The 16,501-nt window shown below is 38.7% G+C and overlaps 1 protein-coding gene across 4 annotated transcripts in view; it reads left to right on the forward strand.

Annotated features, from left to right (window-relative positions):
- Window positions 1-16,501, forward strand: part of SLC35F1 (solute carrier family 35 member F1) — a 442,526-nt gene that overhangs the window by 257,145 nt on the left and 168,880 nt on the right. Inside the window, exon 1 of one of the 4 annotated variants that reach the window (XM_042987079.1) lies at window positions 526-562. The exons of the other annotated variants lie outside the window; for them this stretch is intronic. The gene's annotated coding sequence lies outside the window, so the exon portion shown is untranslated. Of the gene's footprint in view, window positions 1-525; window positions 563-16,501 lie in introns of those variants that run through there. 4 annotated transcript variants of the gene reach the window in all.

Consider the following 16,501-nt stretch of genomic DNA (forward strand, 5'->3'; position numbering starts at 1 on the left):
ATTGATTCAAAAGAATTTTTTTATGGATCTATCCAAGTTGTAACATACACTGAAAGAAAACAAAAGGAAAAAACCCGTCAGTATGCATAAAGTAATTTTATGCGATTATGGTCAAAGCACAGAAGCAATTTTTATTATAGTGTTTTTCACTTGGCATTATATTTTAAGCATTTCATATCTCTATCTTTTGGCAATGATAGGAAATTGCTGCCTACTATTCACTCAAGTTGATGCACTGTAACTTAATGAACCATTAAGTTATAATAACATTTAGGTCATTTCCAAGTTTTTGTCATTATGAGTAATAATCATGATGCAAGTCTAGTTTTTCCATCTTTTGGATGACTTCCTTATAATAAATTCTCAGATAAGAGATTACTGGAAGTGTCAAAGAGTATGAATATTTTTGTATCTTTATAGATGCTGCTGTCAGTAATAATGCAGGAGATGTGCCCCATCTTTTAAACATGGGTGTTCTCACCTTTTCTACTTTAATAAGTTGAAGGAAGTTTTGCATACTGATTTAGTAACTCTAAATTTTACATCTGGCATTCAAAGACAGGTAAATTTACCCTATATTATATTTATTATATTATTTTCTATTACATTATATTGTTATACTATTATATGCTATATTATAATATTTACACAATACACATAAGTAAATATATAAATATATACTGATTTAAGTAATGTTTGTCACCCTACTGATGAATTATTTCCTCTTCTTGCTAAAAGATCAATGTTTGGTTTTTTTCTTGAACTTTTCTAGAAATAAGGAACACCACATAAATATGATTAAGTGTTTTGTTAAGAGAACTCTGTAAACTCCCTGAGTGTCAGATATATAATCCATCCTTTATACTACTGTTTCGTAAGGACCTCAAGAAATGGATATATAGATTTAGTAAATAACTCAAAAGATGAACCTTACTTTTCACAAGTTGTTTTCTTTTTTTTTTATCTTTGTAAATTTTTTTTTAAGAGAGAGAGAGAAAGAGAGAGAGAGAGAGAGAGAGACAGAATGCAAGTAGGGGAGGGGCAGAGAGAGAGACACACACAGAATCGGACACAGGCTCCAGGCTCTGAGCTGTCAGCACAGAGCCCGATGCAGGGCTCGAACTCACAAACTGTGAGATCATGACCTTAGCCAAAGTCAGATGCGTAACTGACTGAGCCACCCAGGCACCCCCCGGAATTGTTATTTCAAGAAACACAAGCAGATAGATCCAGGTCTTTAAGGAAAGATCACACCTTGTTTCTTCTTCCCCAGCCTGCCCAGGCCATATCACATCATTTCATAGCCTTTGGATTGGAGTGATGTAAAAATTATAACAGTGAAGACTTAGTGGGGGGAAAAGATACGAAAAATAAAATGAAGAAGAATGAAAGTAGTGATGAAAATAAAGCAGTATAACATGTGTTTGGTTGTCTGACAACGGCCATATAGTTTGTGGTTGAGAATTCACACAGTGGAATTAGGTTGAGCATGAATTACATTTCTATCACTTGCTAGCTGTGCGATCATGGGCAAGTTACTTAACCATGTTGCGCCTCTGTTTTGTCATCTGTCAAATGGAGATAATGAAAAGACTTAGGTCATGGGGTTGTTGTAGGATTAATCCATATAAAGCCTTGGAGTGTCTGGCATACAGTAAGTGCTTAATAAATGTTAATTATACTGATGAGTTTTATTATTGTCACTACATGATAAGAACTGAAATTCCAAAATGACTTATTTTTCTCAGTGAAGAATGATTGAGTAGAGACCATTTGTTCTTTTATTTGTGACACGTCTTCTTGGTCTCCCCAAGATATTTGCCCATAGGGTGTGATTTGGGCAGTAACTAGAAGGTTCTGTCCTCAGATATATCTTCCACTAAATTATCTAGTCCCACTATTATCGCCATTTTTTTAACCGAGTTTTGCCCCACTACCTTTACCATCTTCTGAAATGCAGAGGAGGTGAGATATTACCTCACCATCTCCTTGCACTATCTGTAAAGCTATCAGGATTTTTTTAAGTGGTAAAGATAGCACAGGAGCCCACACTCCTTCCAGAGGAGGGCATGGAGATAGAAAAAAAGGGCCAAGAAGGGGCTATGGGGTTCTTCCAGTGGAGGTTCTTGAATGTGGTTCTTCCAGTGGAGGGAAGAAAGAGGTTGACCTATAACTCCATATCCTTCCCTGGATGTTGCATCTGAGTAAGAAATATAACTGGAACAGATCTGAATCTCTGGAAAAGGCAGATCCAGGAGTTATGTGATTTATCTGAATAAGAGATCTTTGCATTACACTTGAAATGATGCTCTCCTAGAATTAATAATCTGTGATTTGCCCTGGTTTCAAGAGAAGGATCTGGTCCATAGAGTTTTCAGGCGGGACCTTGCTGGTGGCAAGAAAAAAAAGATGAATGAAAAGGAAGAATAAAGAATGAAACCTAGCCGCAAAAGCACACATTTCTAGTGCTGTGAATGAGCAGAACACTGTTGCCTTGATTTAGGTTTTTTTCTTTTCTTTTTTTTTTTCAGAATTTTTAGCAGAACTATTTTTAGGTTCTAAAAAATATGTCATTTATTTCCACTAAAACTAGTTTTTAGATGCATAAATGGCAACATTTCTGGCTAGAAAAAAAATGAATTTCCACCTAGAACTAGTTTATAGAAAGGTTAATCATATTAATAGAATAAAATAGGCCAATTTTCACTGCAAAGAAATATTTCAGTGTGCAGAATTACCAGAGGGAAGAACATTTTCTCTTGATTTCCATTTTGGAGTTAAATTTATAGAAAACAGACTCTAATTCTCAAGGAAAAATAGTTGTGATTTTTTTTCTCTTTTCCTTTTTGTGATGCAGAGATCCAGGACACTATTTTATTATTATTCTTGTTGCTTATAGACTTTTTAAATATGAAAATTAATGGATTTTTCAATTTCATGATGGACTGCTTAACTTCTAGAGGTAAACTTATACATCTGCTTCGACCTCCCTTGTCACAGTCTCTGTACCTAGGGCCTTGTAACACTTGTAGCACTCACTAGATGCCCAGTGGCTGCATGGCATAGTCAGCTTGAACGATTTAGTGCTCTGCTTTTTGGAAGTATTGGCCTTTCTGTCCACAGTGAACCTTCTTGTTTTGTTCTGTTCTGTTTTGTTTTGTTTTTTGTTTTTTTTTTTCTGAGCCTTCTTGATTAATTCAGGCCCATCCTTTCCTTGCATCTTGTTATCTTTCTCCCCTAATGTCTCTGAGACCATCAACACAATCTTCATGTAAGTGTTTCCATCTATCTACCTCCTTTCTGGAAGATGAACCACAACCCAATTTTGAAAGTTCAGATCCTTATGAAATCGGAAGTTAATAAAGATATATTGGTAAAAGGAATAGATTACAGCATCACCAGAAAAAGAAAATAGTGCCTGTGCAGGACTGGCCCTGATACTGTATTCAGAAGTGTAATGCTTAAGGTGAGTGCTGGTCCTTGGAGAAAAACACAGTGTTAGACAAGGTCAAGGTCTCGTTTCAGAGAAGAAAGCAGTTGGGTTGCATCCTATAGTCTGTGATCTCATTACTTACTATGAAGGTGTCTTCTCTGCCTTTGGGATGTTTGCTTTATCATCTGTCAAGTCCAGTTGGAGACAGGGAGTTAGAAATGGTGTTGACTGCCTCCAGCTCTGATTCAGCATTCTGGGGGCCCGAGAGCCAGTAGAAATATGTTGGTCCACAAAAGAGCTGCTCACAGTGGCAGGTAGTTGATGAAAGTGGGTCAGTAAATAGTGCCAAGTCCCAGAATGATGCCATACATGAGGCAGAGTTTAATAAATAGAATCCCAAGGTGAATATAAGGCGGAGACCTAGACAGAGGTGACCTGATGTGGCAGCAACATCCACTCTTTGTTTGTCTCTGCTTTCATTGTGTGACACTGTGAAGCAGACCTCTCCTGGGGTGTGGAGCGAGGGACTAGAAAAATCTAATGACTGGTGAAAGAAGATCCCTTGACACCTGGGTAGAGTTTCACAAGTGAACTATATGGATTTAGAGACCTGCTAGTCACTTCCCTCCATAAAGCAGAGGAAGTTTGAACATCAGGATCTTGTTCCTCTACCTCTCTTCCTCTTCCTTCTCTTCTTCCTCCTCCTGCTCCCCTTCCTCCTCCTCCTCCTCCTTTTTCTTTTTTGAGTTTTATCTTTCATATTGTCAAACCAGGGGTTAAAATTTGAATGTTGACTTTCTGTTCTGTCTGCCAAAGTGAAGGATAAAACTGGAACGCCTTCTTCTTAACAAGGGTTATACCAAGGCTAAATCAGTAGATGAAGAAGGTCAGTTAGGTAGAGATTGAGAACAAGAACATCACCTCTCTGTGGGCTTATGAGTAAACGACCCCCCTCTTTATTATGATGTGTATTTCTGGAATAGCTGTGGACCACACTAGGCATTTTGAAAGCTTCCTGCCACACACCTTCATCTTTCGTGTATAAGTCTACTTGGGACCCAAGTGTACCAAAGAGTCATTAAAACGCAACAATATCAAAATTCAAATATGGCTCTTAATAACTAACATGCTAATAAATTAAGAAATTCATAACCCTCCTGTCCTTCAGAATTATTCTTCAGGTTATAAATCCTTTGTCAATCAGAGCATTCTCTCTAAAATGCCATTCAAAAACTTTCAGTGCCACTTGAACTCTATGTTATGTCTCTACAGCAGAAACATTATTTATGTTGTTTAACAAAAAGGTGCATCTGAAATAAAGGGAAGGATTGAAGCATCGTGAAATCGCTACCTTTGGAAGCATGGGGATGGAGGTTACCTGCCATTGTGCCCATTGTTGTGTAGGTCCCTGCCCAGGCCCTTCATTTTCTGTAGGCCCACTGAACCCCCCACGTGCTCCACAGTCCAGTTGGGTTTAAGCATCTGTCTCTGCATGCACACAGATTTAACACCTGCTGGCTTCTAAACATTCTGAAGACCTCTGCTGTCTGTGGGAGTGAAAGGGGGTTGGAGCTTGAACAGCCTATTTGGGTGATTTCTGACACTCACTACAACTAAATACACTGTACAAAATTCATATTAACTCCAACATAGTTCTCTCACCAATTCTGCTCGAAACATTTCTGCAGAGGGAAAAGAGCACCAGGTGTTGACCACCTGTTTCACATAATTGGGGGATGGGAGGACCTTCAATCACATCTTCCTCATAGGCCCAGAAGTCAGATATTCACTTCTGCCAGAGATCCTGTAAAAAGCTGTATTGCCTGGGTTCTCACTGCATGCAATGGGCTTTAGGAAAGACTAGGACACAGGGGATCAGAGACTTTTAGGTTATTGACATCATGTGACTTTGGGGGTTGGTATTGGCAAACAAGCACTACCATGGGAAGACAGTCTGTCTTTTTTTTTTTTTTTAATGTTTCTTCATTTATTCTGAGAGAGGGAAAGAGGGGGGGGGGGGAGAGAGAGAGAGAGAGAGAGAGAGAGAGAGAGAGAGGGAGAGAGTAAGTGGGGGAGGGACAGAGAAAGAGAGAGAATCCAAAGCAGGTACCGCACTGCCAGCGTGGTGTCAACATGGGGCTCGAACTCATGAACCGTGAGATCATGACCTGAGCTGAGACCAGGAGTCAGTTGCTTACCTGACTGAGCCACCCAGGCACCCCAAAAGACTGTCTTACAGTGCTTTCCCCATTATGCTCCACAGTGAGTATGCAGTATCTTTTCTCATTGCCTGCCCTTAGCTGGCCATGCTGTACTATTAATTAGCATTTTTTAAAATAGTTCTCTTGGTGTTAGCAATGGTCTACATTTACCTTAGAATAATTGTAAAGAATTCAGATGTTTGCCTACCATTGCCTTGCCTGCAGTCTATAGTTAATTAACACATTACACACACTGTTCTCCCTGTATCTGCTCCATCTTTGAGGATGTAGACATAGAATTGTCCCCATAGCGCTGAAACGTTTAACATAACTGATTAAAAAGTACCTTCTGGTTTTTTTAAGAGCCTTTATTTGGAATTTTTTGGTCTCTGTACTAACACGCATGCCTTGGTGGGAATAAAACATTTTTTTCTTTTAGTTTCTAATTTTATTAGACTTGAATCACAGTATTTATATCCTGAAGGAATTTTTATACTAGTAGACTGTGGAGCCTCATTTCTTCCTCATTAACCCATCCGCTCCCACCTCTCCTTTTTTGTTCTTAAAAGTTCCCAAAGCAGTTCGGGAGTCTTGCTCCACTTCCAGACATACACTTGCAATGAATATTTCCATAAATATGAAATGGGAAAATGCTTGCTGATGTATTCTGGGGTTATCAACTGAACCAAAAGTTTCTATGCCAAACATGAAAGGGTGAGTTAGTGAGATAACTGGGGCCTCTTAATGTCTCTCACAGATATATCTCAGGCAGCACTGGGAATGCGCAGAAGAGAACACTTCATAAGAAAACATTTTATGAAATATGTATCACAGCAGCCGTCATATTCTGCTCTTCAAAGGGCCTCATTTCTCACCCTTCCTCAGATTGGCTGTGGAACTGGAATGTGGACTAGGTAGTATCAATTCATTCATAGCTGGGTAACCTTGGCAGTTTCTTAACCTAGTTCCCTTTGATTTTATATGTCATTGTTGTAGAAAAATTAGCAATTGTCATATGAGTAGCTCTGTTTTTCTAGATATTGTTACATGTGATATCTTGTCTATTTCATTTATCCTTCACCACGTCAGTGCCCTTTAACTTTATAAACCTTTCTTTTTTGCCCATACCCCATCCCTTCAGACCTCACTCCCCACCCTCCCCCAAAGTCAAAGAAACTATAATCTTTGCTGTAAAAAAATTCCAAGCATTTTCCAAAGGAGTGGAAAAAGAGGAGATCTGAGGGGAGGCAAGATGCTTTACTCATGAATGACTTCTTAGCTAACAAAATGGAAGTGAACTTTTTCAAGAGTGGAAGAGATACCTTCTGTTCCAAATTTTCACAAAACAACTTAAATCTGCTTTCATGTTGTCTTGGCTTGGACTCAGAGGTAATTCTCAGCCATTTGGGGAGGGGGTCCCTTTCCCCGCTCCCAATTTACCCCAGACCCTTCCATGCCACTTCTTCTAGCCCCACCCATTCCTTTTGGACCAAATAAATGACTCGGGGTCTTATGCATATCAAAACACACTGGACTACCAGTATACATATTTTTCAAACCTCCACTGTCCCTTGGAGTCCAGAAGCTTTACTGGTTTTTATGCCATCCTTGGGCACAGAAATCCATACAAGCTAGGAGCCCTGGTTCCTGGCGTACAGCTTACCTAAGTGGTCTACCAAAGCATTCCACCTTGATGTCTGCAATCTTCTCCTCCCTAGAGTGGCATGAGGGGTTGGGTCTCTATCTCTCTCACTTGTAGAACCTGCCCTAGTCTTGAGAAATCTTCCCTCAAGCTGATACTTCTGTGCCCTCCTCCCTCTAGCTGATACCTGACTTTCCTACTCCTAACCTAATCCTCTCCACGGAATCAGAAACAAAAGGAATATTTGTTTTAGCCTTCTGTTTTTCTTCTTAATAAAAACTCTTCTGATGCTCTAGAACTCAAAACCTGAAAGAAAAAAAATACAAAGGGAAAGCCACATAACTAAATGTCTTAATAAATTATTTTTGTATCAATGTAAAGAAAATCTTAGGCTCATTTTAGCCAGTCTTTCTGAAGTTAATGTAATACCTGTCTCACTCAAGGAAGAAATGACCCAAGGTCTGTCTGACCTCTTATTCACTCCAAGAGAAGATATCAGCAACCAAGTCATCGAACAAAACCCATTCTGCCTTTTTCACTCATAAAACTTCATTAGATGAAGTTCTAAAATGTGCTTGAAAAATAATCTAATTTATCTTGCTCCAAGGAATTTAATTAGAACTCAATTAAATTCAGCAGAATGCATACATCATATTACATGCTGTACCTTGATTCATTTTATTTTCAATTTTTACTTTGAAGATGCAATGGAATTATTTGGTCCTGCAGTATTCTATTCAAAATAATCCACTTCATGCATAAACTAATTGGTCCTCAGGAGCACTAAGGGAAACAAAACATGTACGTTATTATGCTTACCACGTACAACTCACTTGAATTTAATCTCTTTGGCAGTGTTTGCTGGTGAGACAGGGACTTCAGGTATCAGTTTACCTGTACTTCCATAAAAAGGTATCTTTTGGCCCTTCACTTGTTTCCCATCAGACACACACACACACACACACACACACACACACACACACACAAATGGATCAATACAGGAAAAGAAATGATATTCAGACTCTATTCAAATCACCTTCACGGTCACTATTAAAACTTTAAGTTGTCAATTCGAAAGCATAGGTGACAAAAGCAAAAATAAACAAGTGGGATTGCATCAAACTAAACAGTTTCTGTGTAGCAAAGCAAACAACAAAATGAAAAGGCAATCTACAGAATAGGAGGAAATATTTGCAAACCATATATCCAAAATATATAGTGCACTCCTACAACTCAATAGTAAAAATATGTGATCTTTTTTTAAATGAGCAAAGGACCTGAATAGGTATTTTTTCAAAGTAAACATATAGATGGCCAAAAGGTGTATGGAAAGGTGCTTGACCTGACTAATCACCAGGGAAATGCATATCAAAAGCACAATGAGATGTAGCCTCACACCTATTAGGATGTCTGTCATCAAAAAGACGAGAAGTAGCAACTGTCATCAAGGATGTGAAGAAAAGGGAACCCTTGTACACCATTGATGGGAATGTAACGGAGTGTGAAGATTTCTCAAAAAATGAAAAACAGAGCTACCACACGATTCAGCAATCCCACTTCTGGGTATATATATCCAAAGGAAATAAAATAAGTATCTTGATGAGGTATCTGCATTCTCATGTTCATTGAGGCCTTTGAATGAGGCCTTTTTCCTTTTTTAATTGCAATTATTCACAGTAGCCACAATATGGACACAACCTAAGTGTCCCATCAGTGGGTGGATGGTTAAAGAAGATGCGTTGTGTGTGTTTATACACAACGGAATATTATGAAGCCATAAAAAGATAAAATGATTTTGCCCTTTGATCTAAAAAAGTTGAACCCATAGAACCTGAGAGTAGAACAGTGGTTGCCTAGGGCTGGAGGGTAGAGGAGATGAACAGTCAAAGAGCAGTAACTTTCAGTTACAAGATGAATCAGTTCTGGGGATCTAACGTAGAGCATGGTGATCATTGTTAATACTGTACTATATACTTGAAATTCACTAAGAGAATAGATCTTAAGTGTTCTCACCACACACACCAAAAAGTGGTAACTGTGTGAGGTGATGGATCTGTTAATTAACTTGATTGTGGTAATCATTTCACAATGTTTATGTATGTAAATCATCACAGTGTATACCTTTAAGGAATCACATTGGACAACCTAACTATTTGTAATTTTTGCTTGTCAATAATACCTCAATAAAGCTGGAAAAATAAACATACAAAACTTTAGAGTGCCAAGAAAACCAAGGACGGAGTTTGAAACTCTGTTCTTTTTTTTTTTTTTAATTTTTTTTTTCAACGTTTTTTATTTATTTTTGGGACAGAGAGAGACAGAGCATGAACGGGGGAGGGGCAGAGAGAGAGGGAGACACAGAATCGGAAGGAGGCTCCAGGCTCTGAACCATCAGCCCAGAGCCTGACGCGGGGCTCGAACTCACGGACCGCGAGATCGTGACCTGGCTGAAGTCGGACGCTTAACCAACTGCGCCACCTAGGCGCCCCTAAACTCTGTTCTTTAAGGATATTTCAAAACACTAACATGTCTGGAAATTGTTTTGTGGTTGTTGTTAAGGAATAGATACGCCACACTGGGATGCAGTTGGTCTCAGTAACACAATCTGAAGGGGTCTATTATCACATGAGTACTACATAAGCACTATGGAAGGACGCTGACTTAATAGTTCATTTTCCAGAAGGAGAGCCATAGGACTGTCTTTACATTGCTGGTGGCCATGATCAGCTTAACACATCAGAAACCCTCCAAGGCTAGATACTTCTGTGATTTAAGAAACAAAGACAGACATCAAGTGTCTTTTCTCTATGTTTTCTTGATCTCAAATTGCTTATAGCTGAAGTATTCACAACTAGAAGGTGAGATTAATACATGGAAAGCACTTAGCCCAACTTTTGACATATAGTAAACAATAACTGTTACCTAATAGTAACAATGATCACTAATAAAGTCAAATGCTAAATATTCAAATAAATATCTGCCTTGGTTTACCAATGTGCTAAAACTGTCATGATGCCTTAGCATTGTTCTCAGTCACCAGACTATGTCACTGCACTGAGCATTAGATAGTTCCAACAACTTACGTACAACGGAGGGGGCTGGTAGATAGAAGATATACCTTTAGCAAAAAATACTGTTAGAGTTAGAGTGGAATGTTGATTTTTCAGCTCTTGAAGTTTTATTAATTTCCCCTTTGGTGGAGGGTTTTTTTTTTTTTTTTTTGAATATTTTATTTATTTTTGAGAGAAGGGGCAGAGGGCAGAGGATCCGAAACAGGCTCTGTGCTGACAGCAGTGAGCCCATTGTGGGGCTCTAACTCATGAACCACAAGATCATGTCCTGAGCTGAAGTCAGACGCTCAACTGACTGAGCCACCCAGACGCCCCTTTGGTGAAACTTTAAAACATTGAATGAGACCTTTCTTCTTTTTTCAATTTGAAAGACAAAATCTTAACGTTCTCTTTTTTGGTACTTTGCCACGTACTCCCTGGATGCCCTCTGTGTTTTGGACAGTTTGGAAACACCACGGAAGCCCTTAATAGGTCAGCAGGTGAGCTAGATGAAATGTGTCAAACCTCTGAAATGACTTGGATTTACCCAAGTCTTGACATAAAAGAAAAGGAAGGAAAGGTGGTTTGTAAGTGGTTTCCATTGGTGACTAATAAGTGACTGCTTTGCCCGCAGTCCACCTTGTGAAAGGGTGGCTGTAACACGGCACACTGGACTGAGGCCCTGGGGAAACTTAAGAAGGCCCTGGGCTTCAGCCCTTCTCACTGTGGAGATGGCGTCGCATCAAACTGGGTCTATCAGAACACCTTGTTATGTTAACAGATTATTTCACAAATTTGCTCAAGTAGAATGATGAGCGTACAATTTATGTTTCCTAAAGCAACCCTTCATTACTTTTTTCTTCCTTCTTAAAGAAAGTGTCAGTAGGTCCCCACAACTTGAGGTCTAGACATTGGTCCTCAGTCGTAGCTTCGGCAGCGGCTCCACTTGTACTGTTCGTCTCTTTTACATAGAATGCGAATTTAATGAGAACGCTCATTTTCAGAGTAAAACTCTCTATGACACCTTTGGTTTGTAACCCGCCTGATATTTTTGGTTGGCCTGATGTTTTTACCACAATGCTCAGTCTTAGTAGCTCTTAAAGAGTTGGAACATTTTGTACCTCAGGAAGCAACCCGAGCTGTCTTTTAACAAATTCATCAATTTAGTTTTGTTTTTTTCTTTACCAGCCCTCATTCTCCACTCAGTCTTTAAAAATCCTCCTCTGAGGGCACCTGGATGGCTCAGTTGGTTAAGTGTCCAACTCTTAATTTCGATCTCTGATCGGCTCAGGTCATGATCTCAGGGTTCCTGAGTTTGAACCCCTTGTGGAACTCTGTGCTGACAGTGCAGAGCTTGCTTGGGATTCTCTGTCTCCCTCTTTCTCTGCCCCTCTCCTGCTTGCTCTCTCTGTCTCTCTCTCAACAGAAATAAATGAACATTTGAAAAAATAATAAAAATAAAAATCCTCCTTAGATTGCCCTGTGTCAGGAGCTCTCTCTCCCATACGCCTTTCTGGTCTTTTCCATCTTAAAGGCAGCTGAGAACCTTTTGGGATTTCCCCACTTTAAAACATCCCTGCCTGGGGCACCTGGGTGGCTCAAACGGTTAAGCGTCCGACTTCAGCTCAGGTCACGATCTCACGGTCCGTGAGTTCGAGCCCCGCGTCGGGCCCTGGGCTGATGGCTCGGAGCCTGGAGCCTGCTTCCCTTTCTGTATCTCCCTCTCTCTCTGCCCCTCCCCCGTTCATGCTCTGTCTCTCTCTGTCTCAAAAATAAACGTTAAAAAAATAAGTAAAACATCCCTTCCTTCTAATTGCCTTTCCCTGTAACCCTGAAGTGAAAGTGACAATAATAGATTTTGTTTTTCTGTTAGAAACATTCCTAGGGGTGCCTGGGTGGCTCAGTCGGTTGAGCATCCGACTTTGGCTCTGGTCATGATCTCACAGCTCTTGAGTTCCAGCCCCACGTCGGGCTCTGGGCTGATGGCTCAGAGCCTGGAGCCTGCTTCGGATTCTGTGTCTCCCTCTCTCTCTGCCCCTAACCCACTCACATTCTGTCTCTGTCCCTCTCAAAAATAAATAAACATTAAAAAAAATTAAAAAGAAATCATTCCTAACAGTAGAAATTTCAACAGGTTGATTTTCTTTTCAGTCATTGTAATAATTATGGTAAATATCCAATTTTGATTCTTACAGAAAACTTTTTCCTCTAGAGTAAATTTTGTCTAGTTCATGATGCAAAAATTGGATCGTGGTATAATTTTGAGTTGTTTCTCAAGGCAGTCTGTCATAGGTACTGAGACTTTATGTCAGATCCTTGTAAAGGGGCAATTGGAGTCATCTTTAATGCAAAGAATGATGAAGAAAAATGTCAGCTAGCTTCTGCTCAGAGAATCCTTTTATGATTGAAAGCAAAAGCCAGATATATTTGTCTTCTAAAATGAGGCCTGGCTTCCCTACCTTTTTATCCTGAGTTCCCTGTACATTCTTCCAAGTAAAAGCATAATTGATGATCTCAGTTGATTATACATTTTTCAAGCAGGTTTTAATTGTGTGCAGAGAAGTTCAGCACTTAGTGGAATCTAATTTTCCCAATTTGCTCTACTTCAAATTCACTCTAGTGCATGCATACAAATTTGGTAAATATGTGACAAAATAATGGAATTTGACATGAGTCTTTATTTTAAAAGAAAGTGAGTCACCAGTCTACTTGTGTACTTTCTTTGTTTTTATTTATTCAGTAGGTTTTAAAGTTAAATGTTTGCCATTTGGTGTCAGCCTTCACTAACATAATTAAAAATGCAAGGTTAAAAGCATTTTGTAATGAAAAATGTCAAAGTCATTAAAAAATGCATAAAGAAAAAAAACCAGTAACACAGTCAGCCTAAAAATATCATCATCGCTTTTCTGTTCTCCAAGATGTTAGCAAGTGTGAGAAGGTCAAGTCAAAATGCCTATTAAAAATCAGATCTGTTCATTTCTTGATAGGCATGTCACGTAAGACTCTTTAATATTCCTCATTTATTTTTTGTTTTCCTTCCCCAATTTCTAAAGTTCAAGAATCCTTTAAACTTTCAAAATTTGGGAGTAAAAGTGTTAGTTAGAACTTGTGAAAATAAATCTGAGATGCATGCTAGCAATAGTTTCTCTAGTGTTTTCTAAATGTATCATAATGCAATCTTACAGATTTAAGTAGTCAATAAGTGTACGATACTTCTAAAATGTACCAAAAGGTACTAAGAGCTATTATTCTGAGCATTACCATGAGCCAGATACTGTAGTAGAGAGACAGTTACATGAAAAATCTCATTTAGTTTTTATGATAGCCCTGTGAGGTATGTATTATTATCCCCATTTTATAGATGAACAAAATGAGTCTCAGTGACTAGTGGCAGAGCAGGATCCACTTTCCAGACATGTTTTCTTTTCATGACACCATGATGATTCTCTGGAGGAAGATGACAAAGGTTCTTACTTTCCACGCTAATGATTAAAAACTTACCCTTTAAGTCGATAAAAGTGAGAGTACACATCTTAAGGGAGAATACGAAATGATTCCCTGGGATCCAGGAAGAAAACTTTATTATCATGTTATATTTAAAAGAAAAAAAACTTTACTTTATACATGGAAAAAAATAAGTAAGTAATTAAGCTTGAATAATTTTTAATATATAAATTGCCCCCGGTGCACTTACTTTGTAGACGAAATGGTTGAACTTTTTTTTTACCTGCTGAATAATTTTATTTTTCTTTTCCTTATCTTTTTTGCTTTTCTATTTTCCTCCTCTTCTCTTCCCTCTCTTTCTTTCTTTTTAATAACAGCTTTTTTGAGATGTAATTCACATACTATGCCATCTACTTATTTGAAGTGTACAATTCAGTGGTTTTGGTATATCAGTATTTAGTATACAGATATTTCCAACTAACACCACAGTCAATTTTAGAACATTTCACCACCTCAAGAAGAAACCCAGTACTCTTTTGGTAAAACCTCCCTATCTTCCCATCTTCCCAACCCTAAGCAAACAACTCTCTACTTCCTGTCTCTGTAGATTTGCCTATTCTGGACATTTCGTATAGAAGGAATTAAGTAATATGTGGTTTTTGGTGATGCTGCTTTAGACAGTCAACTGTTTTGAGGTATATGAGATTCTTTGGCTGAGGAGTGGATGTTCTGCTTTCGGAGGGGTTTCATGGTAGCCCCCCCGACTTCACTCAGTTAATGTGGGTCTAGTCAAGGATCCAGTGATTATATCACTAACTAAATTTCACGAAGAAGATTGTTGTTTTAAAAGATTCCTGCACAAAACCCCAGAGTCAAAGATAATACCCAAGTGTGGTGGAAATAAATAACAAGAAAAATTTACTCAGTTGAAACTTCTCTTATTCTTTTTTTTAAATTTTTATTTGTTTTGAGAGAGACAGCGTGAGCAGGGGGAGGGGCAGAGGGAGGGAGAGAGAGAGGTTCCCAAGTAGGTTCCGTGTCAGCACCGAGCCCGACACGGGGCTCGATCTCACTAACCGTGAGATCATGACCTGAGCTGAAATCGAGAGTCGGGTGACTGAGCCAGCTGACTGAGCCACCCAGGCTCCCTGAAACTTCTCTTATTCTTAATCTGACCCTTCTTCATCAGCTACATTGCAAAATAAAACACAAACACAGTGAAATCTAATCATATGAAACAAAATACCAATTAAAATTCGTAATGTCAATAAGATAATCTCAAATATGAATCTGCTTGTACATTTATTAAAGATGGGCTTCTCTCTAAGTGTACATTGTGCCTTAAGGTATTACCTGACACAATCTTAGCAAGCAAGTAAAAACTAAACAACCATAACATTAATGTAACTTTTGCAGATTTGGTAGAGGGTTATGTTAAAGTCCTCAATCCATTACTCTTAAAAATTCTATTAAATGTAATAATAATTGTTTAATTAACCTCAATTGGTATTTCATGCTTATTAGTAAATAAATGATCAAAATCCTTATACTACTGGGGAAATTCTTCCTATCACTGTAAAGATAGCTAAAATCACAAGAAAAACAAGTGACAACAGACTAAAACATTCTTCTGTCACCAAATATTTTTGAAAGATACATAGAAAGCCATGCTGATGACTTGAAGAAGCAAGTATTGCGAGACTTTCGGTTTGCAATGTTAGGATGAAAGTCGGGTGTGTGCCTAGGTCAGAGGTGGATGTATCATGAAGTTAATGGAGTTTCAGGGTGTCAACACTTACACAAAGAGATTTGGTTCTTATTGCATCTTTTAGAAACTTTTCTCCATAATAAAAGCAGGATTTGGTTCTGACTAATTGAATGAGCAGAGAAATTTAGAGACATTGTGGCAGGAGCTTATTTCTCTTGGTCAGAAATTCTTTTTTTTTTTTTTTTTAACACGTATTTATTTTTGAGAGACAGAGAAACAGAGCTTGAGTGGGGAAGGGGCAGAGAGAGAGAGGGAAACACGGAATCCGAAGCAGGCTCCAGGCTCTGAGCTGTCAGCCAAGAGCCGGACGTGGGGCTCGAACCCACGAACCGTGAGATCATGACCTGAGCTGAAGTCAAATGCTTAACCAACTGAGCCACCCAGGCACCCCTCTTACTCAGAAATTCTAAAGAACAATTCCTGCTGAATTAAAACTCTATCCCATGCTGTAGGTTCTGCTGCTGCTTACCCATTTTTATCCATCTCTGCTATTATGATTCTCACTTGTGACCCAAATTTCCATGTCAGTCTCTGCTTCTGAGACAGCACAACATTCTCTTTCCTGGAATGGCATGCCAGTTTCTCAATAACAAATTACATCTCTTCCATTATTTAAATCAAACAAAGAAATGAAAGGCTCAAAACTATGCTCTCCATGAAACCCTTCCAGATTTGCTTTGTCTAATTTTAAGATTAGAATGATCCCAATAACTTCAAGTAATTTTATATAAACCTACTTGAGTTTTTGCGTATTTTTATGTTCTCTATCTGTATAGTTTTGTTTTTATGTTCCATGTCTATGTAAGTTTCTTGGAGGCAGGGGCCAAACATTCCTTTCTCATAACCTGAACTTAGCATGTCTTGGCAAATGTTACTGACTGATCTATTTCTCAGTGGCTGATCCTGTAACTCACAGAGTTTGCACATAATCAATGAGCAAACATTGCTGGTAACTCAGCTACA

The sequence above is a fragment of the Panthera tigris genome, chromosome B2 (assembly GCF_018350195.1).
Source record: "Panthera tigris isolate Pti1 chromosome B2, P.tigris_Pti1_mat1.1, whole genome shotgun sequence".
NCBI classification, from domain to species: domain Eukaryota; kingdom Metazoa; phylum Chordata; class Mammalia; order Carnivora; family Felidae; genus Panthera; species Panthera tigris.